This window comes from Salvelinus fontinalis, chromosome 3 (assembly GCF_029448725.1).
Source record: "Salvelinus fontinalis isolate EN_2023a chromosome 3, ASM2944872v1, whole genome shotgun sequence".
Taxonomy (NCBI): domain Eukaryota; kingdom Metazoa; phylum Chordata; class Actinopteri; order Salmoniformes; family Salmonidae; genus Salvelinus; species Salvelinus fontinalis.
In genome coordinates this window covers 29,889,775-29,916,730 of record NC_074667.1, presented here as the reverse complement: position 1 = coordinate 29,916,730, position 26,956 = coordinate 29,889,775, and the positions used below count along the sequence as shown (strand labels likewise).

The window sequence follows — 26,956 nt, the reverse complement described above, 5'->3', positions numbered from 1 at the left end:
TTGCTTCTGAAGGAAGGTGAATATTAAAAGTACGCCTGAACAGGGACTTGAACCATGGACCCTCAGATTAAAAGTCTGATGCTCTACCGACTGAGCTATCCGGGCTCTGCATGTAACTGTTTTCATACACCTAACCTGCCGGGCAGATGCATGTCAGATCGTACATTTCCCCAGAGACACAGGCCTTCATTCCAATTGATACAGTCAACGAAATCTGAACTAGGCATCCCCCCCATAGATGACTTTCTTCCAAGACCTCGTGGCGCAACGGTAGCGCGTCTGACTCCAGATCAGAAGGTTGCGTGTTCAAATATCGTCGTGGTCAGAATTTTGATGTGTGCAATCGCTGCCTTTACACAGCGAAGTCAATGAATCAGCACAAGTACCAATGTGGCTTTACAGTTCAAATGTTGCTAAACAACGACCAATCCGATCATGCTTTAGATGACAGTCGTCTCTCACAAAAGCATGGCACACTGCAAATTCCTATATCAGATGATGCTGTGTGATTGACAGACTTAAATCAGTCTTCAAACAGGGAGTTTAAACCTGGAGGTTCAGATTAAAAATCCTAAAGTTTTCAGACTAAGCTGTTTTGGCTATGGGATTGTATTGTCCACACGTGAACATGTCATGGAAAGTGACAGAAATTGCAATTATAGAAAGACTTGCTTCTGAAGGAAGGTGAATATTAAAAGCATGCCTGAACAGGGACTTGAACCCTGGACCCTCAGATTAAAAGTCTGATGCTCTACCGACTGAGCTATCCGGGCTTTGCATGTAACTGTTTTCATACACCTAACCTGCCGGGCAGATGCATGTCAGATCGAACATTTCCCCAGAGACACAGGCCTTCATTCCAATTGATACAGTCAACGAAATCTGAAATTGGCATCCCCCCCATAGATGAGTTTCTTCCAAGACCTCGTGGTGCAACGGTAGCGCGTCTAACTCCAGATCAGAAGGTTGCGTGTTCAAATCACGTCGTGGTCAGAATTTTGATGTGTGCAATCGCTGCCTTTACACAGCGAAGTCAATGAATCAGCACAAGTACCAATGTGGCTTTACAGTTCAAATGTTGCTAAACAACGACCAATCCGATGATGCTTTAGATGACAGTCGTCTCTCACAAAAGCATGGCACACTGCAAATTCCTATATCAGATGATGCTGTGTGATTGACAGACTTAAATCAGTCTTCAAACAGGGAGTTTAAACCTGGAGGTTCAGATTAAAAATCCTAAAGTTTTCAGACTAAGCTGTTTTGGCTATGGGATTGTATTGTGCACACGTGAACATGTCATGGAAAGTGACAGAAATTGCAATTATAGAAAGACTTGCTTCTGAAGGAAGGTGAATATTAAAAGGACGCCTGAACAGGGACTTGAACCCTGGACCCTCAGATTAAAAGTCTGATGCTCTACCGACTGAGCTATCCGGGCTCTGCATGTGACTGTTTTCATACACCTAACCTGCCGGGCAGATGCATGTCAGATCGTACATTTCCCCAGAGACACAGGCCTTCATTCCAATTGATACAGTCAACGAAATCTGAACTAGGCATCCCCCCCATAGATGAGTTTCTTCCAAGACCTCGTGGTGCAACGGTAGCGCGTCTAAATCCAGATCAGAAGGTTGCGTGTTCAAATCACGTCGTGGTCAGAATTTTGATGTGTGCAATCGCTGCCTTTACACAGCGAAGTCAATGAATCAGCACAAGTACCAATGTGGCTTTACAGTTCAAATGTTGCTAAACAACGACCAATCCGATGATGCTTTAGATGACAGTCGTCTCTCACAAAAGCATGGCACACTGCAAATTCCTATATCAGATAATGCTGTGTGATTGACAGACTTAAATCAGTCTTCAAACAGGGAGTTAAAACCTGGAAATTCAAATTCCTAAAGTTTTCAGACTAAGCTCTTTTGGCTATGGGATTGTATTTTCCACACGTGAACATGTCATGGAAAGTGACAGAAATTGCAATTATAGAAAGACTTGCTTCTGAAGGAAGGTGAATATTGAAAGTACGCCTGAACAGGGACTTGAACCATGGACCCTCAGATTAAAAGTCTGATGCTCTACCGACTGAGCTATCCGGGCTCCGCATGTAACTGTTTTCATACACCTAACCTGCCGGGCAGATGCATGTCAGATCGTACATTTCCCCAGAGACACAGGCCTTCATTCCAATTGATACAGTCAACGAAATCTGAACTAGGCATCCCCCCCATAGATGAGTTTCTTCCAAGACCTCGTGGTGCAACGGTAGCGCGTCTGACTCCAGATCAGAAGGTTGCGTGTTCAAATATCGTCGTGGTCAGAATTTTGATGTGTGCAATCGCTGCCTTTACACAGCGAAGTCAATGAATCAGCACAAGTACCAATGTGGCTTTACAGTTCAAATGTTGCTAAACAACGACCAATCCGATCATGCTTTAGATGACAGTCGTCTCTCACAAAAGCATGGCACACTGCAAATTCCTATATCAGATGATGCTGTGTGATTGACAGACTTAAATCAGTCTTCAAACAGGGAGTTTAAACCTGGAGGTTCAGATTAAAAATCCTAAAGTTTTCAGACTAAGCTGTTTTGGCTATGGGATTGTATTGTCCACACGTGAACATGTCATGGAAAGTGACAGAAATTGCAATTATAGAAAGACTTGCTTCTGAAGGAAGGTGAATATTAAAAGGACGCCTGAACAGGGACTTGAACCCTGGACCCTCAGATTAAAAGTCTGATGCTCTACCGACTGAGCTATCCGGGCTCTGCATGTAACTGTTTTCATACACCTAACCTGCCGGGCAGATGCATGTCAGATCGTACATTTCCCCAGAGACACAGGCCTTCATTCCAATTGATACAGTCAACGAAATCTGAACTAGGCATCCCCCCCATAGATGAGTTTCTTCCAAGACCTCGTGGTGCAACGGTAGCGCGTCTAAATCCAGATCAGAAGGTTGCGTGTTCAAATCACGTCGTGGTCAGAATTTTGATGTGTGCAATCGCTGCCTTTACACAGCGAAGTCAATGAATCAGCACAAGTACCAATGTGGCTTTACAGTTCAAATGTTGCTAAACAACGACCAATCCGATGATGCTTTAGATGACAGTCGTCTCTCACAAAAGCATGGCACACTGCAAATTCCTATATCAGATGATGCTGTGTGATTGACAGACTTAAATCAGTCTTCAAACAGGGAGTTAAAACCTGGAAATTCAAATTAAAAATCCTAAAGTTTTCAGACTAAGCTCTTTTGGCTATGGGATTGTATTTTCCACACGTGAACATGTCATGGAAAGTGACAGAAATTGCAATTATAGAAAGACTTGCTTCTGAAGGAAGGTGAATATTAAAAGTACGCCTGAACAGGGACTTGAACCATGGACCATCAGATTAAAAGTCTGATGCTCTACCGACTGAGCTATCCGGGCTCTGCATGTAACTGTTTTCATACACCTAACCTGCCGGGCAGATGCATGTCAGATCGTACATTTCCCCAGAGACACAGGCCTTCATTCCAATTGATACAGTCAACGAAATCTGAACTAGGCATCCCCCCCATAGATGACTTTCTTCCAAGACCTCGTGGCGCAACGGTAGCGCGTCTGACTCCAGATCAGAAGGTTGCGTGTTCAAATATCGTCGTGGTCAGAATTTTGATGTGTGCAATCGCTGCCTTTACACAGCGAAGTCAATGAATCAGCACAAGTACCAATGTGGCTTTACAGTTCAAATGTTGCTAAACAACGACCAATCCGATCATGCTTTAGATGACAGTCGTCTCTCACAAAAGCATGGCACACTGCAAATTCCTATATCAGATGATGCTGTGTGATTGACAGACTTAAATCAGTCTTCAAACAGGGAGTTTAAACCTGGAGGTTCAGATTAAAAATCCTAAAGTTTTCAGACTAAGCTGTTTTGGCTATGGGATTGTATTGTCCACACGTGAACATGTCATGGAAAGTGACAGAAATTGCAATTATAGAAAGACTTGCTTCTGAAGGAAGGTGAATATTAAAAGGACGCCTGAACAGGGACTTGAACCCTGGACCCTCAGATTAAAAGTCTGATGCTCTACCGACTGAGCTATCCGGGCTCTGCATGTAACTGTTTTCATACACCTAACCTGCCGGGCAGATGCATGTCAGATCGTACATTTCCCCAGAGACACAGGCCTTCATTCCAATTGATACAGTCAACGAAATCTGAACTAGGCATCCCCCCCATAGATGAGTTTCTTCCAAGACCTCGTGGTGCAACGGTAGCGCGCCTAAATCCAGATCAGAAGGTTGCGTGTTCAAATCACGTCGTGGTCAGAATTTTGATGTGTGCAATCGCTGCCTTTACACAGCGAAGTCAATGAATCAGCACAAGTACCAATGTGGCTTTACAGTTCAAATGTTGCTAAACAACGACCAATCCGATGATGCTTTAGATGACAGTCGTCTCTCACAAAAGCATGGCACACTGCAAATTCCTATATCAGATGATGCTGTGTGATTGACAGACTTAAATCAGTCTTCAAACAGGGAGTTTAAACCTGGAAATTCAAAATCCTAAAGTTTTCAGACTAAGCTCTTTTGGCTTATGGGATTGTATTTTCCACACGTGAACATGTCATGGAAAGTGACAGAAATTGCAATTATAGAAAGACTTGCTTCTGAAGGAAGGTGAATATTAAAAGTACGCCTGAACAGGGACTTGAACCATGGACCCTCAGATTAAACGTCTGATGCTCTACCGACTGAGCTATCCGGGCTCCGCATGTAACTGTTTTCATACACCTAACCTGCCGGGCAGATGCATGCCAGATCGAACATTTCCCCAGAGACACAGGCCTTCATTCCAATTGATACAGTCAACGAAATCTGAACTAGGCATCCCCCCCATAGATGACTTTCTTCCAAGACCTCGTGGCGCAACGGTAGCGCGTCTGACTCCAGATCAGAAGGTTGCGTGTTCAAATCACGTCGTGGTCAGAATTTTGATGTGTGCAATCGCTGCCTTTACACAGCGAAGTCAATGAATCAGCACAAGTACCAATGTGGCTTTACAGTTCAAATGTTGCTAAACAACGACCAATCCGATCATGCTTTAGATGACAGTCGTCTCTCACAAAGGCATGGCACACTGCAAATTCCTATATCAGATGATGCTGTGTGATTGACAGACTTAAATCAGTCTTCAAACAGGGAGTTTAAACCTGGAGGTTCAGATTAAAAATCCTAAAGTTTTCAGACTAAGCTGTTTTGGCTATGGGATTGTATTGTCCACACGTGAACATGTCATGGAAAGTGACAGAAATTGCAATTATAGAAAGACTTGCTTCTGAAGGAAGGTGAATATTAAAAGGACGCCTGAACAGGGACTTGAACCCTGGACCCTCAGATTAAAAGTCTGATGCTCTACCGACTGAGCTATCCGGGCTCTGCATGTAACTGTTTTCATACACCTAACCTGCCGGGCAGATGCATGTCAGATCGTACATTTCCCCAGAGACACAGGCCTTCATTCCAATTGATACAGTCAACGAAATCTGAACTAGGCATCCCCCCCATAGATGTTTTTCTTCCAAGACCTTGTGGTGCAACGGTAGCGCGTCTAACTCCAGCTCAGAAGGTTGCGTGTTCAAATCACGTCGTGGTCAGAATTTTGATGTGTGCAATCGCTGCCTTTACACAGCGAAGTCAATGAATCAGCACAAGTACCAATGTGGCTTTACAGTTCAAATGTTGCTAAACAACGACCAATCCGATGATGCTTTAGATGACAGTCGTCTCTCACAAAAGCATGGCACACTGCAAATTCCTATATCAGATGATGCTGTGTGATTGACAGACTTAAATCAGTCTTCAAACAGGGAGTTTAAACCTGGAAATTCAAATTAAAAATCCTAAAGTTTTCAGACTAAGCTCTTTTGGCTATGGGATTGTATTTTCCACACGTGAACATGTCATGGAAAGTGACAGAAATTGCAATTATAGAAAGACTTGCTTCTGAAGGAAGGTGAATATTAAAAGTACGCCTGAACAGGGACTTGAACCATGGACCCTCAGATTAAAAGTCTGATGCTCTACCGACTGAGCTATCCGGGTTCTGCATGTAACTGTTTTCATACACCTAACCTGCCGGGCAGATGCATGTCAGATCGTACATTTCCCCAGAGACACAGGCCTTCATTCCAATTGATACAGTCAACGAAATCTGAACTAGGCATCCCCCCCATAGATGACTTTCTTCCAAGACCTCGTGGCGCAACGGTAGCGCGTCTTACTCCAGATCAGAAGGTTGCGTGTTCAAATATCGTCGTGGTCAGAATTTTGATGTGTGCAATCGCTGCCTTTACACAGCGAAGTCAATGAATCAGCACAAGTACCAATGTGGCTTTACAGTTCAAATGTTGCTAAACAACGACCAATCCGATCATGCTTTAGATGACAGTCGTCTCTCACAAAAGCATGGCACACTGCAAATTCCTATATCAGATGATGCTGTGTGATTGACAGACTTAAATCAGTCTTCAAACAGGGAGTTTAAACCTGGAGGTTCAGATTAAAAATCCTAAAGTTTTCAGACTAAGCTGTTTTGGCTATGGGATTGTATTGTCCACACGTGAACATGTCATGGAAAGTGACAGAAATTGCAATTATAGAAAGACTTGCTTCTGAAGGAAGGTGAATATTAAAAGGACGCCTGAACAGGGACTTGAACCCTGGACCCTCAGATTAAAAGTCTGATGCTCTACCGACTGAGCTATCCGGGCTCTGCATGTAACTGTTTTCATACACCTAACCTGCCGGGCAGATGCATGTCAGATCGTACATTTCCCCAGAGACACAGGCCTTCATTCCAATTGATACAGTCAACGAAATCTGAACTAGGCATCCCCCCCATAGATGTTTTTCTTCCAAGACCTTGTGGTGCAACGGTAGCGCGTCTAACTCCAGCTCAGAAGGTTGCGTGTTCAAATCACGTCGTGGTCAGAATTTTGATGTGTGCAATCGCTGCCTTTACACAGCGAAGTCAATGAATCAGCACAAGTACCAATGTGGCTTTACAGTTCAAATGTTGCTAAACAACGACCAATCCGATGATGCTTTAGATGACAGTCGTCTCTCACAAAAGCATGGCACACTGCAAATTCCTATATCAGATGATGCTGTGTGATTGACAGACTTAAATCAGTCTTCAAACAGGGAGTTTAAACCTGGAAATTCAAATAAAAAATCCTAAAGTTTTCAGACTAAGCTCTTTTGGCTATGGGATTGTATTTTCCACACGTGAACATGTCATGGAAAGTGACAGAAATTGCAATTATAGAAAGACTTGCTTCTGAAGGAAGGTGAATATTAAAAGTACGCCTGAACAGGGACTTGAACCATGGACCCTCAGATTAAAAGTCTGATGCTCTACCGACTGAGCTATCCGGGTTCTGCATGTAACTGTTTTCATACACCTAACCTGCCGGGCAGATGCATGTCAGATCGTACATTTCCCCAGAGACACAGGCCTTCATTCCAATTGATACAGTCAACGAAATCTGAACTAGGCATCCCCCCCATAGATGACTTTCTTCCAAGACCTCGTGGCGCAACGGTAGCGCGTCTTACTCCAGATCAGAAGGTTGCGTGTTCAAATATCGTCGTGGTCAGAATTTTGATGTGTGCAATCGCTGCCTTTACACAGCGAAGTCAATGAATCAGCACAAGTACCAATGTGGCTTTACAGTTCAAATGTTGCTAAACAACGACCAATCCGATCATGCTTTAGATGACAGTCGTCTCTCACAAAAGCATGGCACACTGCAAATTCCTATATCAGATGATGCTGTGTGATTGACAGACTTAAATCAGTCTTCAAACAGGGAGTTTAAACCTGGAGGTTCAGATTAAAAATCCTAAAGTTTTCAGACTAAGCTGTTTTGGCTATGGGATTGTATTGTCCACACGTGAACATGTCATGGAAAGTGACAGAAATTGCAATTATAGAAAGACTTGCTTCTGAAGGAAGGTGAATATTAAAAGCATGCCTGAACAGGGACTTGAACCCTGGACCCTCAGATTAAAAGTCTGATGCTCTACCGACTGAGCTATCCGGGCTTTGCATGTAACTGTTTTCATACACCTAACCTGCCGGGCAGATGCATGTCAGATCGAACATTTCCCCAGAGACACAGGCCTTCATTCCAATTGATACAGTCAACGAAATCTGAAATTGGCATCCCCCCCATAGATGAGTTTCTTCCAAGACCTCGTGGTGCAACGGTAGCGCGTCTAACTCCAGATCAGAAGGTTGTGTGTTCAAATCACGTCGTGGTCAGAATTTTGATGTGTGCAATCGCTGCCTTTACACAGCGAAGTCAATGAATCAGCACAAGTACCAATGTGGCTTTACAGTTCAAATGTTGCTAAACAACGACCAATCCGATGATGCTTTAGATGACAGTCGTCTCTCACAAAAGCATGGCACACTGCAAATTCCTATATCAGATGATGCTGTGTGATTGACAGACTTAAATCAGTCTTCAAACAGGGAGTTAAAACCTGGAAATTCAAATTAAAAATCCTAAAGTTTTCAGACTAAGCTCTTTTGGCTATGGGATTGTATTTTCCACACGTGAACATGTCATGGAAAGTGACAGAAATTGCAATTATAGAAAGACTTGCTTCTGAAGGAAGGTGAATATTAAAAGTACGCCTGAACAGGGACTTGAACCATGGACCCTCAGATTAAAAGTCTGATGCTCTACCGACTGAGCTATCCGGGCTACGCATGTAAATGTTTTCATACACCTAACCTGCCGGGCAGATGCATGTCAGATCGAACATTTCCCCAGAGACACAGGCCTTCATTCCAACTGATACAGTCAACGAAATCTGAACTAGGCATCCCCCCCATAGATGAGTTTCTTCCAAGACCTCGTGGCGCAACGGTAGCGCGTCTGACTCCAGATCAGAAGGTTGCGTGTTCAAATATCGTCGTGGTCAGAATTTTGATGTGTGCAATCGCTGCCTTTACACAGTGAAGTCAATGAATCAGCACAAGTACCAATGTGGCTTTACAGTTCAAATGTTGCTAAACAACGACCAATCCGATCATGCTTTAGATGACAGTCGTCTCTCACAAAAGCATGGCACACTGCAAATTCCTATATCAGATGATGCTGTGTGATTGACAGACTTAAATCAGTCTTCAAACAGGGAGTTTAAACCTGGAGGTTCTGATTAAAAATCCTAAAGTTTTCAGACTAAGCTGTTTTGGCTATGGGATTGTATTGTCCACACGTGAACATGTCATGGAATGTGACAGAAATTGCAATTATAGAAAGACTTGCTTCTGAAGGAAGGTGAATATTAAAAGTACGCCTGAACAGGGACTTGAACCATGGACCCTCAGATTAAAAGTCTGATGCTCTACCGACTGAGCTATCCGGGCTCCGCATGTAACTGTTTTCATACACCTAACCTGCCGGGCAGATGCATGTCAGATCGAACATTTCCCCAGAGACACAGGCCTTCATTCCAATTGATACAGTCAACGAAATCTGAACTAGGCATCCCCCCCATAGATGACTTTCTTCCAAGAACTCGTGGCGCAACGGTAGCGCGTCTGACTCCAGATCAGAAGGTTGCGTGTTCAAATATCGTCGTGGTCAGAATTTTGATGTGTGCAATCGCTGCCTTTACACAGTGAAGTCAATGAATCAGCACAAGTACCAATGTGGCTTTACAGTTCAAATGTTGCTAAACAACGACCAATCCGATCATGCTTTAGATGACAGTCGTCTCTCACAAAAGCATGGCACACTGCAAATTCCTATATCAGATGATGCTGTGTGATTGACAGACTTAAATCAGTCTTCAAACAGGGAGTTTAAACCTGGAGTTTCTGATTAAAAATCCTAAAGTTTTCAGACTAAGCTGTTTTGGCTATGGGATTGTATTGTCCACACGTGAACATGTCATGGAAAGTGACAGAAATTGCAATTATAGAAAGACTTGCTTCTGAAGGAAGGTGAATATTAACAGGACACCTGAACAGGGACTTGAACCCTGGACCCTCAGGTTAAAAGTCTGATGCTCTACCGAGTGAGCTATCCGGGCTCTGCATGTAACTGTTTTCATACACCTAACCTGCCGGGCAGATGCATGTCAGATCGTATATTTCCCCAGAGACACAGGCCTTCATTCCAATTGATACAGTCAACGAAATCTGAACTAGGCATCCCCCCCATAGATGAGTTTCTTCCAAGACCTCGTGGTGCAACGGTAGCGCGTCTAACTCCAGCTCAGAAGGTTGCGTGTTCAAATCACGTCGTGGTCAGAATTTTGATGTGTGCAATCGCTGCCTTTACACAGCGAAGTCAATGAATCAGCACAAGTACCAATGTGGCTTTACAGTTCAAATGTTGCTAAACAACGACCAATCCGATGATGCTTTAGATGACAGTCGTCTCTCACAAAAGCATGGCACACTGCAAATTCCTATATCAGATGATGCTGTGTGATTGACAGACTTAAATCAGTCTTCAAACAGGGAGTTTAAACCTGGAAATTCAAATAAAAAATACTAAAGTTTTCAGACTAAGCTCTTTTGGCTGTGGGATTGTATTTTCCACACGTGAACATGTCATGGAAAGTGACAGAAATTGCAATTATAGAAAGACTTGCTTCTGAAGGAAGGTGAATATTAAAAGTACGCCTGAACAGGGACTTGAACCATGGACCCTCAGATTAAAAGTCCGATGCTCTACCGACTGAGCTATCCGGGCTCCGCATGTAACTGTTTTCATACACCTAACCTGCCGGGCAGATGCATGTCAGATCGAACATTTCCCCAGAGACACAGGCCTTCATTCCAATTGATACAGTCAACGAAATCTGAACTAGGCATCCCCCCCATAGATGACTTTCTTCCAAGACCTCGTGGCGCAACGGTAGCGCGTCTGACTCCAGATCAGAAGGTTGCGTGTTCAAATATCGTCGTGGTCAGAATTTTGATGTGTGCAATCGCTGCCTTTACACAGTGAAGTCAATGAATCAGCACAAGTACCAATGTGGCTTTACAGTTCAAATGTTGCTAAACAACGACCAATCCGATCATGCTTTAGATGACAGTCGTCTCTCACAAAAGCATGGCACACTGCAAATTCCTATATCAGATGATGCTGTGTGATTGACAGACTTAAATCAGTCTTCAAACAGGGAGTTTAAACCTGGAGGTTCTGATTAAAAATCCTAAGGTTTTCAGACTAAGCTGTTTTGGCTATGGGATTGTATTGTCCACACGTGAACATGTCATGGAAAGTGACAGAAATTGCAATTATAGAAAGACTTGCTTCTGAAGGAAGGTGAATATTAAAAGGACGCCTGAACAGGGACTTGAACCCTTGACCCTCAGATTAAAAGTCTGATGCTCTACCGACTGAGCTATCCGGGCTCTGCATGTAACTGTTTTCATACACCTAACCTGCCGGGCAGATGCATGTCAGATCGTACATTTCCCCAGAGACACATGCCTTCATTCCAATTGATACAGTCAACGAAATCTGAACTAGGCATCCCCCCCATAGATGTTTTTCTTCCAAGACCTCGTAGCGCAACGGTAGCGCGTCTGACTCCAGATATGAAGGTTGCGTGTTCAAATCACGTCGTGGTCAGAAGTTTGATGTGTGCAATCGCTGCCTTTACACAGCGAAGTCAATGAATCAGCACAAGTACCAATGTGGCTTTACAGTTCAAATGTTGCTAAACAACGACCAATCCGATTATGCTTTAGATGACAGTCGTCTCTCACAAAAGCATGGCACACTGCAAATTCCTATATCAGATGATGCTATGTGATTGACAGACTTAAATCAGTCTTCAAACAGGGAGTTTAAACCTGGAGGTTCAGATTAAAAATCCTAAAGTTTTCAGACTAAGCTGTTTTGGCTATGGGATTGTATTGTCCACACGTGAACATGTCATGGAAAGTGACAGAAATTGCAATTATAGAAAGACTTGCTTCTGAAGGAAGGTGAATATTAAAAGGACGCCTGAACAGGGACTTGAACCCTGGACCCTCAGATTAAAAGTCTGATGCTCTACCGACTGAGCTATCCGGGCTCTGCATGTAACTGTTTTCATACACCTAACCTGCCGGGCAGATGCATGTCAGATCGTACATTTCCCCAGAGACACAGGCCTTCATTCCAATTGATACAGTCAACGAAATCTGAACTAGGCATCCCCCCCATAGATGAGTTTATTCCAAGACCTCGTGGCGCAACGGTAGCGCGTCTGACTCCAGATCAGAAGGTTGCGTGTTCAAATCACGTCGTGGTCAGAATTTTGATGTGTGCAATCGCTGCCTTTACACAGCGAAGTCAATGAATCAGCACAAGTACCAATGTGGCTTTACAGTTCAAATGTTGCTAAACAACGACCAATCCGATGATGCTTTAGATGACAGTCGTCTCTCACAAAAGCATGGCACACTGCAAATTCCTATATCAGATGATGCTATGTGATTGACAGATTTAAATCAGTCTTCAAACAGGGAGTTTAAACCTGGAGGTTCAGATTAAAAATCCTAAAGTTTTCAGACTAAGCTGTTTTGGCTATGGGATTGTATTGTCCACACGTGAACATGTCATGGAAAGTGACAGAAATTGCAATTATAGAAAGACTTGCTTCTGAAGGAAGGTGAATATTAAAAGGACGCCTGAACAGGGACTTGAACCCTGGACCCTCAGATTAAAAGTCTGATGCTCTACCGACTGAGCTATCCGGGCTCCGCATGTAACTGTTTTCATACACCTAACCTGCCGGGCAGATGCATGTCAGATCGAACACTTCCCCAGAGACACAGGCATTCATTCCAATTGATACAGTCAACGAAATCTGAACTAGGCATCCCCCCCATAGATGACTTTCTTCCAAGACCTCGTGGCGCAACGGTAGCGCGTCTGACTCCAGATCAGAAGGTTGCGTGTTCAAATATCGTCGTGGTCAGAATTTTGATGTGTGCAATCGCTGCCTTTACACAGTGAAGTCAATGAATCAGCACAAGTACCAATGTGGCTTTACAGTTCAAATGTTGCTAAACAACGACCAATCCGATCATGCTTTAGATGACAGTCGTCTCTCACAAAAGCATGGCACACTGCAAATTCCTATATCAGATGATGCTGTGTGATTGACAGACTTAAATCAGTCTTCAAACAGGGAGTTTAAACCTGGAGGTTCTGATTAAAAATCCTAAAGTTTTCAGACTAAGCTGTTTTGGCTATGGGATTGTATTGTCCACACGTGAACATGTCATGGAAAGTGACAGAAATTGCAATTATAGAAAGACTTGCTTCTGAAGGAAGGTGAATATTAACAGGACACCTGAACAGGGACTTGAACCCTGGACCCTCAGGTTAAAAGTCTGATGCTCTACCGAGTGAGCTATCCGGGCTCTGCATGTAACTGTTTTCATACACCTAACCTGCCGGGCAGATGCATGTCAGATCGTATATTTCCCCAGAGACACAGGCCTTCATTCCAATTGATACAGTCAACGAAATCTGAACTAGGCATCCCCCCCATAGATGAGTTTCTTCCAAGACCTCGTGGTGCAACGGTAGCGCGTCTAACTCCAGCTCAGAAGGTTGCGTGTTCAAATCACGTCGTGGTCAGAATTTTGATGTGTGCAATCGCTGCCTTTACACAGCGAAGTCAATGAATCAGCACAAGTACCAATGTGGCTTTACAGTTCAAATGTTGCTAAACAACGACCAATCCGATGATGCTTTAGATGACAGTCGTCTCTCACAAAAGCATGGCACACTGCAAATTCCTATATCAGATGATGCTGTGTGATTGACAGACTTAAATCAGTCTTCAAACAGGGAGTTTAAACCTGGAAATTCAAATAAAAAATACTAAAGTTTTCAGACTAAGCTCTTTTGGCTGTGGGATTGTATTTTCCACACGTGAACATGTCATGGAAAGTGACAGAAATTGCAATTATAGAAAGACTTGCTTCTGAAGGAAGGTGAATATTAAAAGTACGCCTGAACAGGGACTTGAACCATGGACCCTCAGATTAAAAGTCTGATGCTCTACCGACTGAGCTATCCGGGCTCCGCATGTAACTGTTTTCATACACCTAACCTGCCGGGCAGATGCATGTCAGATCGAACATTTCCCCAGAGACACAGGCCTTCATTCCAATTGATACAGTCAACGAAATCTGAACTAGGCATCCCCCCCATAGATGACTTTCTTCCAAGACCTCGTGGCGCAACGGTAGCGCGTCTGACTCCAGATCAGAAGGTTGCGTGTTCAAATATCGTCGTGGTCAGAATTTTGATGTGTGCAATCGCTGCCTTTACACAGTGAAGTCAATGAATCAGCACAAGTACCAATGTGGCTTTACAGTTCAAATGTTGCTAAACAACGACCAATCCGATCATGCTTTAGATGACAGTCGTCTCTCACAAAAGCATGGCACACTGCAAATTCCTATATCAGATGATGCTGTGTGATTGACAGACTTAAATCAGTCTTCAAACAGGGAGTTTAAACCTGGAGGTTCTGATTAAAAATCCTAAGGTTTTCAGACTAAGCTGTTTTGGCTATGGGATTGTATTGTCCACACGTGAACATGTCATGGAAAGTGACAGAAATTGCAATTATAGAAAGACTTGCTTCTGAAGGAAGGTGAATATTAAAAGGACGCCTGAACAGGGACTTGAACCCTTGACCCTCAGATTAAAAGTCTGATGCTCTACCGACTGAGCTAACCGGGCTCTGCATGTAACTGTTTTCATACACCTAACCTGCCGGGCAGATGCATGTCAGATCGTACATTTCCCCAGAGACACATGCCTTCATTCCAATTGATACAGTCAACGAAATCTGAACTAGGCATCCCCCCCATAGATGTTTTTCTTCCAAGACCTCGTAGCGCAACGGTAGCGCGTCTGACTCCAGATATGAAGGTTGCGTGTTCAAATCACGTCGTGGTCAGAAGTTTGATGTGTGCAATCGCTGCCTTTACACAGCGAAGTCAATGAATCAGCACAAGTACCAATGTGGCTTTACAGTTCAAATGTTGCTAAACAACGACCAATCCGATTATGCTTTAGATGACAGTCGTCTCTCACAAAAGCATGGCACACTGCAAATTCCTATATCAGATGATGCTATGTGATTGACAGACTTAAATCAGTCTTCAAACAGGGAGTTTAAACCTGGAGGTTCAGATTAAAAATCCTAAAGTTTTCAGACTAAGCTGTTTTGGCTATGGGATTGTATTGTCCACACGTGAACATGTCATGGAAAGTGACAGAAATTGCAATTATAGAAAGACTTGCTTCTGAAGGAAGGTGAATATTAAAAGGACGCCTGAACAGGGACTTGAACCCTGGACCCTCAGATTAAAAGTCTGATGCTCTACCGACTGAGCTATCCGGGCTCTGCATGTAACTGTTTTCATACACCTAACCTGCCGGGCAGATGCATGTCAGATCGTACATTTCCCCAGAGACACAGGCCTTCATTCCAATTGATACAGTCAACGAAATCTGAACTAGGCATCCCCCCCATAGATGAGTTTATTCCAAGACCTCGTGGCGCAACGGTAGCGCGTCTGACTCCAGATCAGAAGGTTGCTTGTTCAAATCACGTCGTGGTCAGATTTTGATGTGTGCAATCGCTGCCTTTACACAGCGAAGTCAATGAATCAGCACAAGTACCAATGTGGCTTTACAGTTCAAATGTTGCTAAACAACGACCAATCCGATGATGCTTTAGATGACAGTCGTCTCTCACAAAAGCATGGCACACTGCAAATTCCTATATCAGATGATGCTATGTGATTGACAGATTTAAATCAGTCTTCAAACAGGGAGTTTAAACCTGGAGGTTCAGATTAAAAATCCTAAAGTTTTCAGACTAAGCTGTTTTGGCTATGGGATTGTATTATCCACACGTGAACATGTCATGGAAAGTGACAGAAATTGCAATTATAGAAAGACTTGCTTCTGAAGGAAGGTGAATATTAAAAGGACGCCTGAACAGGGACTTGAACCCTGGACCCTCAGATTAAAAGTCTGATGCTCTACCGACTGAGCTATCCGGGCTCTGCATGTAACTGTTTTCATACACCTAACCTGCCGGGCAGATGCATGTCAGATCGTACATTTCCCCAGAGACACAGGCCTTCATTCCAATTGATACAGTCAACGAAATCTGAACTAGGCATCCCCCCCATAGATGACTTTCTTCCAAGACCTCGTGGCGCAACGGTAGCGCGTCTGACTCCAGATCAGAATGTTGCGTGTTCAAATCACGTCGTGGTCAGAATTTTGATGTGTGCAATCGCTGCCTTTACACAGCGAAGTCAATGAATCAGCACAAGTACCAATGTGGCTTTACAGTTCAAATGTTGCTAAACAACGACCAATCCGATCATGCTTTAGATGACAGTCGTCTCTCACAAAAGCATGGCACACTGCAAATTCCTATATCAGATGATGCTATGTGATTGACAGATTTAAATCAGTCTTCAAACAGGGAGTTTAAACCTGGAGGTTCAGATTAAAAATCCTAAAGTTTTCAGACTAAGCTGTTTTGGCTATGGGATTGTATTATCCACACGTGAACATGTCATGGAAAGTGACAGAAATTGCAATTATAGAAAGACTTGCTTCTGAAGGAAGGTGAATATTAAAAGGACGCCTGAACAGGGACTTGAACCCTGGACCCTCAGATTAAAAGTCTGATGCTCTACCGACTGAGCTATCCGGGCTCTGCATGTAACTGTTTTCATACACCTAACCTGCCGGGCAGATGCATGTCAGATCGTACATTTCCCCAGAGACACAGGCCTTCATTCCAATTGATACAGTCAACGAAATCTGAACTAGGCATCCCCCCCATAGATGACTTTCTTCCAAGACCTCGTGGCGCAACGGTAGCGCGTCTGACTCCAGATCAGAATGTTGCGTGTTCAAATCACGTCGTGGTCAGAATTTTGATGTGTGCAATCGCTGCCTTTACACAGCGAAGTCAATGAATCAGCACAAGTACCAATGTGGCTTTACAGTTCAAATGTTGCTAAACAACGACCAATCCGATCATGCTTTAGATGACAGTCGTCTCTCACAAAAGCATGGCACACTGCAAATTCCTATATCAGATGATGCTGTGTGATTGACAGACTTAAATCAGTCTTCAAACAGGGAGTTTAAACCTGGAGGTTCAGATTAAAAATCCTAAAGTTTTCAGACTAAGCTGTTTTGGCTATGGGATTGTATTGTCCACACGTGAACATGTCATGGAAAGTGACAGAAATTGCAATTATAGAAAGACTTGCTTCTGAAGGAAGGTGAATATTAAAAGTACGCCTGAACAGGGACTTGAACCATGGACCCTCAGATTAAAAGTCTGATGCTCTACCGACTGAGCTATCCGGGCTCTGCATGTAACTGTTTTCATACACCTAACCTGCCGGGCAGCTGCATGTCAGATCGTACATTTCCCCAGAGACACAGGCCTTCATTCCAATTGATACAGTCAACGAAATCTGAACTAGGTATCCCCCCCATAGATGACTTTCTTCCAAGACCTCGTGGCGCAACGGTAGCGCGTCTGACTCCAGATCAGAAGGTTGCGTGTTCAAATCACGTCATGGTCAGAATTTTGATGTGTGCAATCGCTGTCTTTACACAGCGAAGTCAATTAATCAGCACAAGTACCAATGTGGCTTTACAGTTCAAATGTTGCTAAACAACGACCAATCCGATGATGCTTTAGATGACAGTCGTCTCTCACAAAAGCATGGCACACTGCAAATTCCTATATCAGATGATGCTGTGTGATTGACAGACTTAAATCAGTCTTCAAACAGGGAGTTTAAACCTGGAGGTTCAGATTAAAAATCCTAAAGTTTTCAGACTAAGCTGTTTTGGCTATGGGATTGTATTGTCCACACGTGAACATGTCATGGAAAGTGACAGAAATTGCAATTATAGAAAGACTTGCTTCTGAAGGAAGGTGAATATTAAAAGTACGCCTGAACAGGGACTTGAACCATGGACCCTCAGATTAAAAGTCTGATGCTCTACCGACAGAGCTAACCGGGCTCTGCATGTCACTGTTTTCATACACCTAACCTGCCGGGCAGATGCATGTCAGATGGTACATTTCCCCAGAGACACAGGCCTTCATTCCAATTGATACAGTCAACGAAATCTGAACTAGGCATCCCCCCCATAGATGACTTTCTTCCAAGTTCTTGTGGCGCAACGGTAGCGCGTCTGACTCCAGATCAGAAGGTTGCGTGTTCAAATCACGTCGTGGTCAGAATTTTGATGTGTGGAATCGCTGCCTTTACACAGCGAAGTCAATGAATCAGCACAAGTACCAATGTGGCTTTACAGTTCAAATGTTGCTAAACAACGACCAATCCGATGATGCTTTAGATGACAGTCGTCTCTCACAAAAGCATGGCACACTGCAAATTCCTATATCAGATGATGCTGTGTGATTGACAGATTTAAATCCGTCTTCAAACAGGGAGTTTAAACCTGGAGGTTCAGATTAAATATCCTAAAGTTTTCAGACTAAGCTGTTTTGGCTATGGGATTGTATTGTCCACACGTGAACATGTCATGGAAAGTGACAGAAATTGCAATTATAGAAAGACTTGCTTCTGAAGGAAGGTGAATATTAAAAGGACGCCTGAACAGGGACTTGAACACTGGACCCTCAGATTAAAAATCTGATGCTCTACCGACTGAGCTATCCGGGCTCTGCATGTAACTGTTTTCATACACCTAACCTGCCGGGAAGATGCATGTCAGATCGTACATTTCCCCAGAGACACAGGCCTTCATTCCAATTGATACAGTAAACGAAATCTGAACTAGGCATCCCCCCCATAGATGAGTTTCTTCCAAGACCTCGTGGCGCAACGGTAGCGCGTCTGACTCCAGATCAGAAGGTTGCGTGTTCAAATCACGTCGTGGTCAGAATTTTGATGTGTGCAATCGCTGCCTTTACACAGCGAAGTCAATGAATCAGCACAAGTACCAATGTGGCTTTACAGTTCAAATGTTGCTAAACAACGACCAATCCGATGATGCTTTAGATGACAGTCGTCTCTCACAAAAGCATGGCACACTGCAAATTCCTATATCAGATGATGCTGTGTGATTGACAGACTTAAATCCGTCTTCAAACAGGGAGTTTAAACCTGGAGGTTCAGATTAAAAATCCTAAAGTTTTCAGACTAAGCTGTTTTGGCTATGGGATTGTATTGTCCACACGTGAACATGTCATGGAAAGTGACAGAATTTGCAATTATAGAAAGACTTGCTTCTGAAGGAAGGTGAATATTAAAAGGACGCCTGAACAGGGACTTGAACCCTGGACCCTCAGATTAAAAATCTGATGCTCTACCGACTGAGCTATCCGGGCTCTGCATGTAACTGTTTTCATACACCTAACCTGCCGGGAAGATGCATGTCAGATCGTACATTTCCCCAGAGACACAGGCCTTCATTCCAATTGATACAGTCAACGAAATCTGAACTAGGCATCCCCCCCATAGATGATTTTCTTCCAAGACCTTGTGGCGCAACGGTAGCGCGTCTGACTCCAGATCAGAAGGTTGCGTGTTCAAATCATGTCGTGGTCAGAATTTTGATGTGTGCAATCGCTGCCTTTACACAGCGAAGTCAATGAATCAGCACAAGTACCAATGTGGCTTTACAGTTCAAATGTTGCTAAACAACGACCAATCCGATGATGCTTTAGATGACAGTCGTCTCTCACAAAAGCATGGCACACTGCAAATTCCTAGATCAGATGATGCTTTGTGATTGACAGACTTAAATCCGTCTTCAAACAGGGAGTTTAAACCTGGAGGTTCAGATTAAAAATCCAAAAGTTTTCAGACTAAGCTGTTTTGGCTATGGGATTGTATTGTCCACACGTGAACATGTCATGGAAAGTGACAGAAATTGCAATTATAGAAAGACTTGCTTCTGAAGGAAGGTGAATATTAAAAGGACGCCTGAACAGGGACTTGAACCCTGGACCCTCAGATTAAAAATCTGATGCTCTACCGACTGAGCTATCCGGGCTCTGCATGTAACTGTTTTCATACACCTAACCTGCCGGGAAGATGCATGTCAGATCGTACATTTCCCCAGAGACACAGGCCTTCATTCCAATTGATACAGTAAACGAAATCTGAACTAGGCATCCCCCCCATAGATGAGTTTCTTCCAAGACCTCGTGGCGCAACGGTAGCGCGTCTGACTCCAGATCAGAAGGTTGCGTGTTCAAATCACGTCGTGGTCAGAATTTTGATGTGTGCAATCGCTGCCTTTACACAGCGAAGTCAATGAATCAGCACAAGTACCAATGTGGCTTTACAGTTCAAATGTTGCTAAACAACGACCAATCCGATGATGCTTTAGATGACAGTCGTCTCTCACAAAAGCATGGCACACTGCAAATTCCTATATCAGATGATGCTTTGTGATTGACAGACTTAAATCCGTCTTCAAACAGGGAGTTTAAACCTGGAGGTTCAGATTAAAAATCCTAAAGTTTTCAGACTAAGCTGTTTTGGCTATGGGATTGTATTGTCCACACGTGAACATGTCATGGAAAGTGACAGAAATTGCAATTATAGAAAGACTTGCTTCTGAAGGAAGGTGAATATTAAATGGACGCCTGAACAGGGACTTGAACCCTGGACCCTCAGATTTAAAATCTGATGCTCTACCGACTGAGCTATCCGGGCTCTGCATGTAACTGTTTTCATACACCTAACCTGCCGGGAAAGTGCATGTCAGATCGTACATTTCCCCAGAGACACAGGCCTTCATTCCAATTGATACAGTCAACGAAATCTGAACTAGGCATCCCCCCCATAGATGATTCTCTTCCAAGACCTCGTGGCGCAACGGTAGCGCGTCTGACTCTAGATCAGAAGGTTGCGTGTTCAAATCAAGTCGTGGTCAGAATTTTGACGTGTGCAATCGCTGCCTTTACACAGCGAAGTCAATGAGTCAGCACAAGTACCAATGTGGCTTTACAGTTCAAATGTTGCTAAACAACGACCAATCCGATGATGCTTTAGATGACAGTCGTCTCTCACAAAAGCATGGCACACTGCAAATTCCTATATCAGATGATGCTGTGTGATTGACAGACTTAAATCCGTCTTCAAACAGGGAGTTTAAACCTGGAGGTTCAGATTAAAAATCCTAAAGTTTTCAGACTAAGCTGTTTTGGCTATGGGATTGTATTGTCCACACGTGAACATGTCATGGAAAGTGACAGAAATTGCAATTATAGAAAGACTTGCTTCTGAAGGAAGGTGAATATTAAAAGGAAGCCTGAACAGGGACTTGAACCCTGGACCCTCAGATTAAAAATCTGATGCTCTACCGACTGAGCTATCCGGGCTCTGCATGTAACTGTTTTCATACACCTAACCTGCCGGGAAGATGCATGTCAGATCGTACATTTCCCCAGAGACACAGGCCTTCATTCCAATTGATACAGTAAACGAAATCTGAACTAGGCATCCCCCCCATAGATGAGTTTCTTCCAAGACCTCGTGGCGCAACGGTAGCGCGTCTGACTCCAGATCAGAAGGTTGCGTGTTCAAATCACGTCGTGGTCAGAATTTTGATGTGTGCAATCTCTGCCTTTACACAACGAAGTCAATGAATCAGCACAAGTACCAATGTGGCTTTACAGTTCAAATGTTGCTAAACAACGACCAATCCGATGATGCTTTAGATGACAGTCGTCTCTCACAAAAGCATGGCACACTGCAAATTCCTATATCAGATGATGCTATGTGATTGACAGACTTAAATCAGTCTTCAAACAGGGAGTTTAAACCTGGAGGTTCAGATTAAAAATCCTAAAGTTTTCAGACTAAGCTGTTTTGGCTATGGGATTGTATTGTCCACACGTGAACATGTCATGGAAAGTGACAGAAATTGCAATTATAGAAAGACTTGCTTCTGAAGGAAGGTGAATATTAAAAGGACGCCTGAACAGGGACTTGAACCCTGGACCCTCAGATTTAAAATCTGATGCTCTACCGACTGAGCTATCCGGGCTCTGCATGTAACTGTTTTCATACACCTAACCTGCCGGGAAGATGCATGTCAGATCGTACATTTCCCCAGAGACACAGGCCTTCATTCCAATTGATACAGTCAACGAAATCTGAACTAGGCATCCCCCCCATAGATGATTTTCTTCCAAGACCTCGTGGCGCAACGGTAGCGCGTCTGACTCTAGATCAGAAGGTTGCGTGTTCAAATCAAATCGTGGTCAGAATTTTGATGTGTGCAATCGCTGCCTTTACACAGCGAAGTCAATGAATCAGCACAAGTACCAATGTGGCTTTACAGTTCAAATGTTGCTAAACAACGACCAATCCGATGATGCTTTAGATGACAGTCGTCTCTCACAAAAGCATGGCACACTGCAAATTCCTATATCAGATGATGCTGTGTGATTGACAGACTTAAATCCGTCTTCAAACAGGGAGTTTAAACCTGGAGGTTCAGATTAAAAATCCTAAAGTTTTCAGACTAAGCTGTTTTGGCTATGGGATTGTATTGTCCACACGTGAACATGTCATGGAAAGTGACAGAAATTGCAATTATAGAAAGACTTGCTTCTGAAGGAAGGTGAATATTAAAAGGACGCCTGAACAGGGACTTGAACCCTGGACCCTCAGATTTAAAATCTGATGCTCTACCGACTGAGCTATCCGGGCTCTGCATGTAACTGTTTTCATACACCTAACCTGCCGGGCAGATGCATGTCAGATCGAACATTTCCCCAGAGACACAGGCCTTCATTCCAATTGATACAGTCAACGAAATCTGAACTAGGCATCCCCCCCATAGATGACTTTCTTCCAAGACCTCGTGGCGCAACGGTAGCGCGTCTGACTCCAGATCAGAAGGTTGCGTGTTCAAATATCGTCGTGGTCAGAATTTTGATGTGTGCAATCGCTGCCTTTACACAGTGAAGTCAATGAATCAGCACAAGTACCAATGTGGCTTTACAGTTCAAATGTTGCTAAACAACGACCAATCCGATCATGCTTTAGATGACAGTCGTCTCTCACAAAAGCATGGCACACTGCAAATTCCTATATCAGATGATGCTGTGTGATTGACAGACTTAAATCAGTCTTCAAACAGGGAGTTTAAACCTGGAGGTTCAGATTAAAAATCCTAAGGTTTTCAGACTAAGCTGTTTTGGCTATGGGATTGTATTGTCCACACGTGAACATGTCATGGAAAGTGACAGAAATTGCAATTATAGAAAGACTTGCTTCTGAAGGAAGGTGAATATTAAAAGGACGCCTGAACAGGGACTTGAACCCTTGACCCTCAGATTAAAAGTCTGATGCTCTACCGACTGAGCTATCCGGGCTCTGCATGTAACTGTTTTCATACACCTAACCTGCCGGGCAGATGCATGTTAGATCGTACATTTCCCCAGAGACACATGCCTTCATTCCAATTGATACAGTCAACGAAATCTGAACTAGGCATCCCCCCCATAGATGTTTTTCTTCCAAGACCTCGTAGCGCAACGGTAGCGCGTCTGACTCCAGATATGAAGGTTGCGTGTTCAAATCACGTCGTGGTCAGAAGTTTGATGTGTGCAATCGCTGCCTTTACACAGCGAAGTCAATGAATCAGCACAAGTACCAATGTGGCTTTACAGTTCAAATGTTGCTAAACAACGACCAATCCGATGATGCTTTAGATGACAGTCGTCTCTCACAAAAGCATGGCACACTGCAAATTCCTATATCAGATGATGCTATGTGATTGACAGACTTAAATCAGTCTTCAAACAGGGAGTTTAAACCTGGAGGTTCAGATTAAAAATCCTAAAGTTTTAAGACTAAGCTGTTTTGGCTATGGGATTGTATTGTCCACACGTGAACATGTCATGGAAAGTGACAGAAATTGCAATTATAGAAAGACTTGCTTCTGAAGGAAGGTGAATATTAAAAGGACGCCTGAACAGGGACTTGAACCCTGGACCCTCAGATTAAAAATCTGATGCTCTACCGACTGAGCTATCCGGGCTCTGCATGTAACTGTTTTCATACACCTAACCTGCCGGGAAGATGCATGTCAGATCGTACATTTCCCCAGAGACACAGGCCTTCATTCCAATTGATACAGTAAACGAAATCTGAACTAGGCATCCCCCCCATAGATGAGTTTCTTCCAAGACCTCGTGGCGCAACGGTAGCGCGTCTGACTCCAGATCAGAAGGTTGCGTGTTCAAATCACGTCGTGGTCAGAATTTTGATGTGTGCAATAGCTGCCTTTACACAGCGAAGTCAATGAATCAGCACAAGTACCAATGTGGCTTTACAGTTCAAATGTTGCTAAACAACGACCAATCCGATGATGCTTTAGATGACAGTCGTCTCTCACAAAAGCATGGCACACTGCAAATTCCTATATCAGATGATGCTGTGTGATTGACAGACTTAAATCCGTCTTCAAACAGGGAGTTTAAACCTGGAGGTTCAGATTAAAAATCCTAAAGTTTTCAGACTAAGCTGTTTTGGCTATGGGATTGTATTGTCCACACGTGAACATGTCATGGAAAGTGACAGAAATTGCAATTATAGAAAGACTTGCTTCTGAAGGAAGGTGAATATTAAAAGGACGCCTGAACAGGGACTTGAACCCTGGACCCTCAGATTTAAAATCTGATGCTCTACCGACTGAGCTATCCGGGCTCTGCATGTAACTGTTTTCATACACCTAACCTGCCGGGCAGATGCATGTCAGATCGAACATTTCCCCAGAGACACAGGCCTTCATTCCAATTGATACAGTCAACGAAATCTGAACTAGGCATCCCCCCCATAGATGACTTTCTTCCAAGACCTCGTGGCGCAACGGTAGCGCGTCTGACTCCAGATCAGAAGGTTGCGTGTTCAAATATCGTCGTGGTCAGAATTTTGATGTGTGCAATCGCTGCCTTTACACAGTGAAGTCAATGAATCAGCACAAGTACCAATGTGGCTTTACAGTTCAAATGTTGCTAAACAACGACCAATCCGATCATGCTTTAGATGACAGTCGTCTCTCACAAAAGCATGGCACACTGCAAATTCCTATATCAGATGATGCTGTGTGATTGACAGACTTAAATCAGTCTTCAAACAGGGAGTTTAAACCTGGAGGTTCAGATTAAAAATCCTAAGGTTTTCAGACTAAGCTGTTTTGGCTATGGGATTGTATTGTCCACACGTGAACATGTCATGGAAAGTGACAGAAATTGCAATTATAGAAAGACTTGCTTCTGAAGGAAGGTGAATATTAAAAGGACGCCTGAACAGGGACTTGAACCCTTGACCCTCAGATTAAAAGTCTGATGCTCTACCGACTGAGCTATCCGGGCTCTGCATGTAACTGTTTTCATACACCTAACCTGCCGGGCAGATGCATGTTAGATCGTACATTTCCCCAGAGACACATGCCTTCATTCCAATTGATACAGTCAACGAAATCTGAACTAGGCATCCCCCCCATAGATGTTTTTCTTCCAAGACCTCGTAGCGCAACGGTAGCGCGTCTGACTCCAGATATGAAGGTTGCGTGTTCAAATCACGTCGTGGTCAGAAGTTTGATGTGTGCAATCGCTGCCTTTACACAGCGAAGTCAATGAATCAGCACAAGTACCAATGTGGCTTTACAGTTCAAATGTTGCTAAACAACGACCAATCCGATGATGCTTTAGATGACAGTCGTCTCTCACAAAAGCATGGCACACTGCAAATTCCTATATCAGATGATGCTATGTGATTGACAGACTTAAATCAGTCTTCAAACAGGGAGTTTAAACCTGGAGGTTCAGATTAAAAATCCTAAAGTTTTAAGACTAAGCTGTTTTGGCTATGGGATTGTATTGTCCACACGTGAACATGTCATGGAAAGTGACAGAAATTGCAATTATAGAAAGACTTGCTTCTGAAGGAAGGTGAATATTAAAAGGACGCCTGAACAGGGACTTGAACCCTGGACCCTCAGATTAAAAATCTGATGCTCTACCGACTGAGCTATCCGGGCTCTGCATGTAACTGTTTTCATACACCTAACCTGCCGGGAAGATGCATGTCAGATCGTACATTTCCCCAGAGACACAGGCCTTCATTCCAATTGATACAGTAAACGAAATCTGAACTAGGCATCCCCCCCATAGATGAGTTTCTTCCAAGACCTCGTGGCGCAACGGTAGCGCGTCTGACTCCAGATCAGAAGGTTGCGTGTTCAAATCACGTCGTGGTCAGAATTTTGATGTGTGCAATAGCTGCCTTTACACAGCGAAGTCAATGAATCAGCACAAGTACCAATGTGGCTTTACAGTTCAAATGTTGCTAAACAATGACCAATCCGATGATGCTTTAGATGACAGTCGTCTCTCACAAAAGCATGGCACACTGCAAATTCCTATATCAGATGATGCTATGTGATTGACAGACTTAAATCAGTCTTCAAACAGGGAGTTTAAACCTGGAGGTTCAGATTAAAAATCCTAAAGTTTTAAGACTAAGCTGTTTTGGCTATGGGATTGTATTGTCCACACGTGAACATGTCATGGAAAGTGACAGAAATTGCAATTATAGAAAGACTTGCTTCTGAAGGAAGGTGAATATTAAAAGGACGCCTGAACAGGGACTTGAACCCTGGACCCTCAGTTTAAAAGTCTGATGCTCTACCGACTGAGCTATCCGGGCTCTGCATGTAACTGTTTTCATACACCTAACCTGCCGGGCAGATGCATGTCAGATCGTACATTTCCCCAGAGACACAGGCCTTCATTCCAATTGATACAGTCAACGAAATCTGAACTAGGCATCCCCCCCATAGATGACTTTCT

General features: G+C 43.6%; 29 non-coding genes across 29 annotated transcripts; 9 read left to right on the top strand and 20 right to left on the bottom strand.

Moving 5' to 3' along the window:
• Positions 1-700: 700 nt before the first annotated feature.
• On the bottom strand, positions 701-773 carry trnak-uuu (transfer RNA lysine (anticodon UUU)). Its single transcript has one exon. It is a non-coding gene; the product is annotated as a tRNA-Lys (tRNA).
• Positions 774-1,368: 595 nt separating this feature from the next.
• On the bottom strand, positions 1,369-1,441 carry trnak-uuu (transfer RNA lysine (anticodon UUU)). Its single transcript has one exon. It is a non-coding gene; the product is annotated as a tRNA-Lys (tRNA).
• A 1,257-nt stretch (positions 1,442-2,698) lies between these two features.
• On the bottom strand, positions 2,699-2,771 carry trnak-uuu (transfer RNA lysine (anticodon UUU)). The gene has a single exon. It is a non-coding gene; the product is annotated as a tRNA-Lys (tRNA).
• Positions 2,772-4,034: 1,263 nt separating this feature from the next.
• On the bottom strand, positions 4,035-4,107 carry trnak-uuu (transfer RNA lysine (anticodon UUU)). The gene has a single exon. It is a non-coding gene; the product is annotated as a tRNA-Lys (tRNA).
• Positions 4,108-4,918: 811 nt separating this feature from the next.
• Positions 4,919-4,990, top strand: trnaw-cca (transfer RNA tryptophan (anticodon CCA)). The gene has a single exon. It is a non-coding gene; the product is annotated as a tRNA-Trp (tRNA).
• A 375-nt stretch (positions 4,991-5,365) lies between these two features.
• On the bottom strand, positions 5,366-5,438 carry trnak-uuu (transfer RNA lysine (anticodon UUU)). The gene has a single exon. It is a non-coding gene; the product is annotated as a tRNA-Lys (tRNA).
• Positions 5,439-6,701: 1,263 nt separating this feature from the next.
• trnak-uuu (transfer RNA lysine (anticodon UUU)) lies at positions 6,702-6,774 on the bottom strand. Its single transcript has one exon. It is a non-coding gene; the product is annotated as a tRNA-Lys (tRNA).
• Positions 6,775-8,037: 1,263 nt separating this feature from the next.
• trnak-uuu (transfer RNA lysine (anticodon UUU)) lies at positions 8,038-8,110 on the bottom strand. Its single transcript has one exon. It is a non-coding gene; the product is annotated as a tRNA-Lys (tRNA).
• Positions 8,111-11,377: 3,267 nt separating this feature from the next.
• Positions 11,378-11,450, bottom strand: trnak-uuu (transfer RNA lysine (anticodon UUU)). Its single transcript has one exon. It is a non-coding gene; the product is annotated as a tRNA-Lys (tRNA).
• Positions 11,451-12,045: 595 nt separating this feature from the next.
• Positions 12,046-12,118, bottom strand: trnak-uuu (transfer RNA lysine (anticodon UUU)). The gene has a single exon. It is a non-coding gene; the product is annotated as a tRNA-Lys (tRNA).
• A 148-nt stretch (positions 12,119-12,266) lies between these two features.
• trnaw-cca (transfer RNA tryptophan (anticodon CCA)) lies at positions 12,267-12,338 on the top strand. The gene has a single exon. It is a non-coding gene; the product is annotated as a tRNA-Trp (tRNA).
• Positions 12,339-12,713: 375 nt separating this feature from the next.
• Positions 12,714-12,786, bottom strand: trnak-uuu (transfer RNA lysine (anticodon UUU)). Its single transcript has one exon. It is a non-coding gene; the product is annotated as a tRNA-Lys (tRNA).
• Positions 12,787-15,385: 2,599 nt separating this feature from the next.
• Positions 15,386-15,458, bottom strand: trnak-uuu (transfer RNA lysine (anticodon UUU)). Its single transcript has one exon. It is a non-coding gene; the product is annotated as a tRNA-Lys (tRNA).
• A 594-nt stretch (positions 15,459-16,052) lies between these two features.
• On the bottom strand, positions 16,053-16,125 carry trnak-uuu (transfer RNA lysine (anticodon UUU)). The gene has a single exon. It is a non-coding gene; the product is annotated as a tRNA-Lys (tRNA).
• A 148-nt stretch (positions 16,126-16,273) lies between these two features.
• trnaw-cca (transfer RNA tryptophan (anticodon CCA)) lies at positions 16,274-16,345 on the top strand. Its single transcript has one exon. It is a non-coding gene; the product is annotated as a tRNA-Trp (tRNA).
• Positions 16,346-16,720: 375 nt separating this feature from the next.
• trnak-uuu (transfer RNA lysine (anticodon UUU)) lies at positions 16,721-16,793 on the bottom strand. The gene has a single exon. It is a non-coding gene; the product is annotated as a tRNA-Lys (tRNA).
• A 148-nt stretch (positions 16,794-16,941) lies between these two features.
• On the top strand, positions 16,942-17,013 carry trnaw-cca (transfer RNA tryptophan (anticodon CCA)). The gene has a single exon. It is a non-coding gene; the product is annotated as a tRNA-Trp (tRNA).
• Positions 17,014-18,945: 1,932 nt separating this feature from the next.
• On the top strand, positions 18,946-19,017 carry trnaw-cca (transfer RNA tryptophan (anticodon CCA)). The gene has a single exon. It is a non-coding gene; the product is annotated as a tRNA-Trp (tRNA).
• A 375-nt stretch (positions 19,018-19,392) lies between these two features.
• On the bottom strand, positions 19,393-19,465 carry trnak-uuu (transfer RNA lysine (anticodon UUU)). Its single transcript has one exon. It is a non-coding gene; the product is annotated as a tRNA-Lys (tRNA).
• A 595-nt stretch (positions 19,466-20,060) lies between these two features.
• On the bottom strand, positions 20,061-20,133 carry trnak-uuu (transfer RNA lysine (anticodon UUU)). The gene has a single exon. It is a non-coding gene; the product is annotated as a tRNA-Lys (tRNA).
• Positions 20,134-20,281: 148 nt separating this feature from the next.
• trnaw-cca (transfer RNA tryptophan (anticodon CCA)) lies at positions 20,282-20,353 on the top strand. Its single transcript has one exon. It is a non-coding gene; the product is annotated as a tRNA-Trp (tRNA).
• Positions 20,354-21,396: 1,043 nt separating this feature from the next.
• trnak-uuu (transfer RNA lysine (anticodon UUU)) lies at positions 21,397-21,469 on the bottom strand. Its single transcript has one exon. It is a non-coding gene; the product is annotated as a tRNA-Lys (tRNA).
• A 148-nt stretch (positions 21,470-21,617) lies between these two features.
• Positions 21,618-21,689, top strand: trnaw-cca (transfer RNA tryptophan (anticodon CCA)). Its single transcript has one exon. It is a non-coding gene; the product is annotated as a tRNA-Trp (tRNA).
• A 1,711-nt stretch (positions 21,690-23,400) lies between these two features.
• trnak-uuu (transfer RNA lysine (anticodon UUU)) lies at positions 23,401-23,473 on the bottom strand. Its single transcript has one exon. It is a non-coding gene; the product is annotated as a tRNA-Lys (tRNA).
• A 595-nt stretch (positions 23,474-24,068) lies between these two features.
• On the bottom strand, positions 24,069-24,141 carry trnak-uuu (transfer RNA lysine (anticodon UUU)). Its single transcript has one exon. It is a non-coding gene; the product is annotated as a tRNA-Lys (tRNA).
• A 148-nt stretch (positions 24,142-24,289) lies between these two features.
• Positions 24,290-24,361, top strand: trnaw-cca (transfer RNA tryptophan (anticodon CCA)). The gene has a single exon. It is a non-coding gene; the product is annotated as a tRNA-Trp (tRNA).
• A 1,043-nt stretch (positions 24,362-25,404) lies between these two features.
• Positions 25,405-25,477, bottom strand: trnak-uuu (transfer RNA lysine (anticodon UUU)). Its single transcript has one exon. It is a non-coding gene; the product is annotated as a tRNA-Lys (tRNA).
• Positions 25,478-26,072: 595 nt separating this feature from the next.
• Positions 26,073-26,145, bottom strand: trnak-uuu (transfer RNA lysine (anticodon UUU)). Its single transcript has one exon. It is a non-coding gene; the product is annotated as a tRNA-Lys (tRNA).
• A 148-nt stretch (positions 26,146-26,293) lies between these two features.
• trnaw-cca (transfer RNA tryptophan (anticodon CCA)) lies at positions 26,294-26,365 on the top strand. Its single transcript has one exon. It is a non-coding gene; the product is annotated as a tRNA-Trp (tRNA).
• Positions 26,366-26,956: the final 591 nt, after the last annotated feature.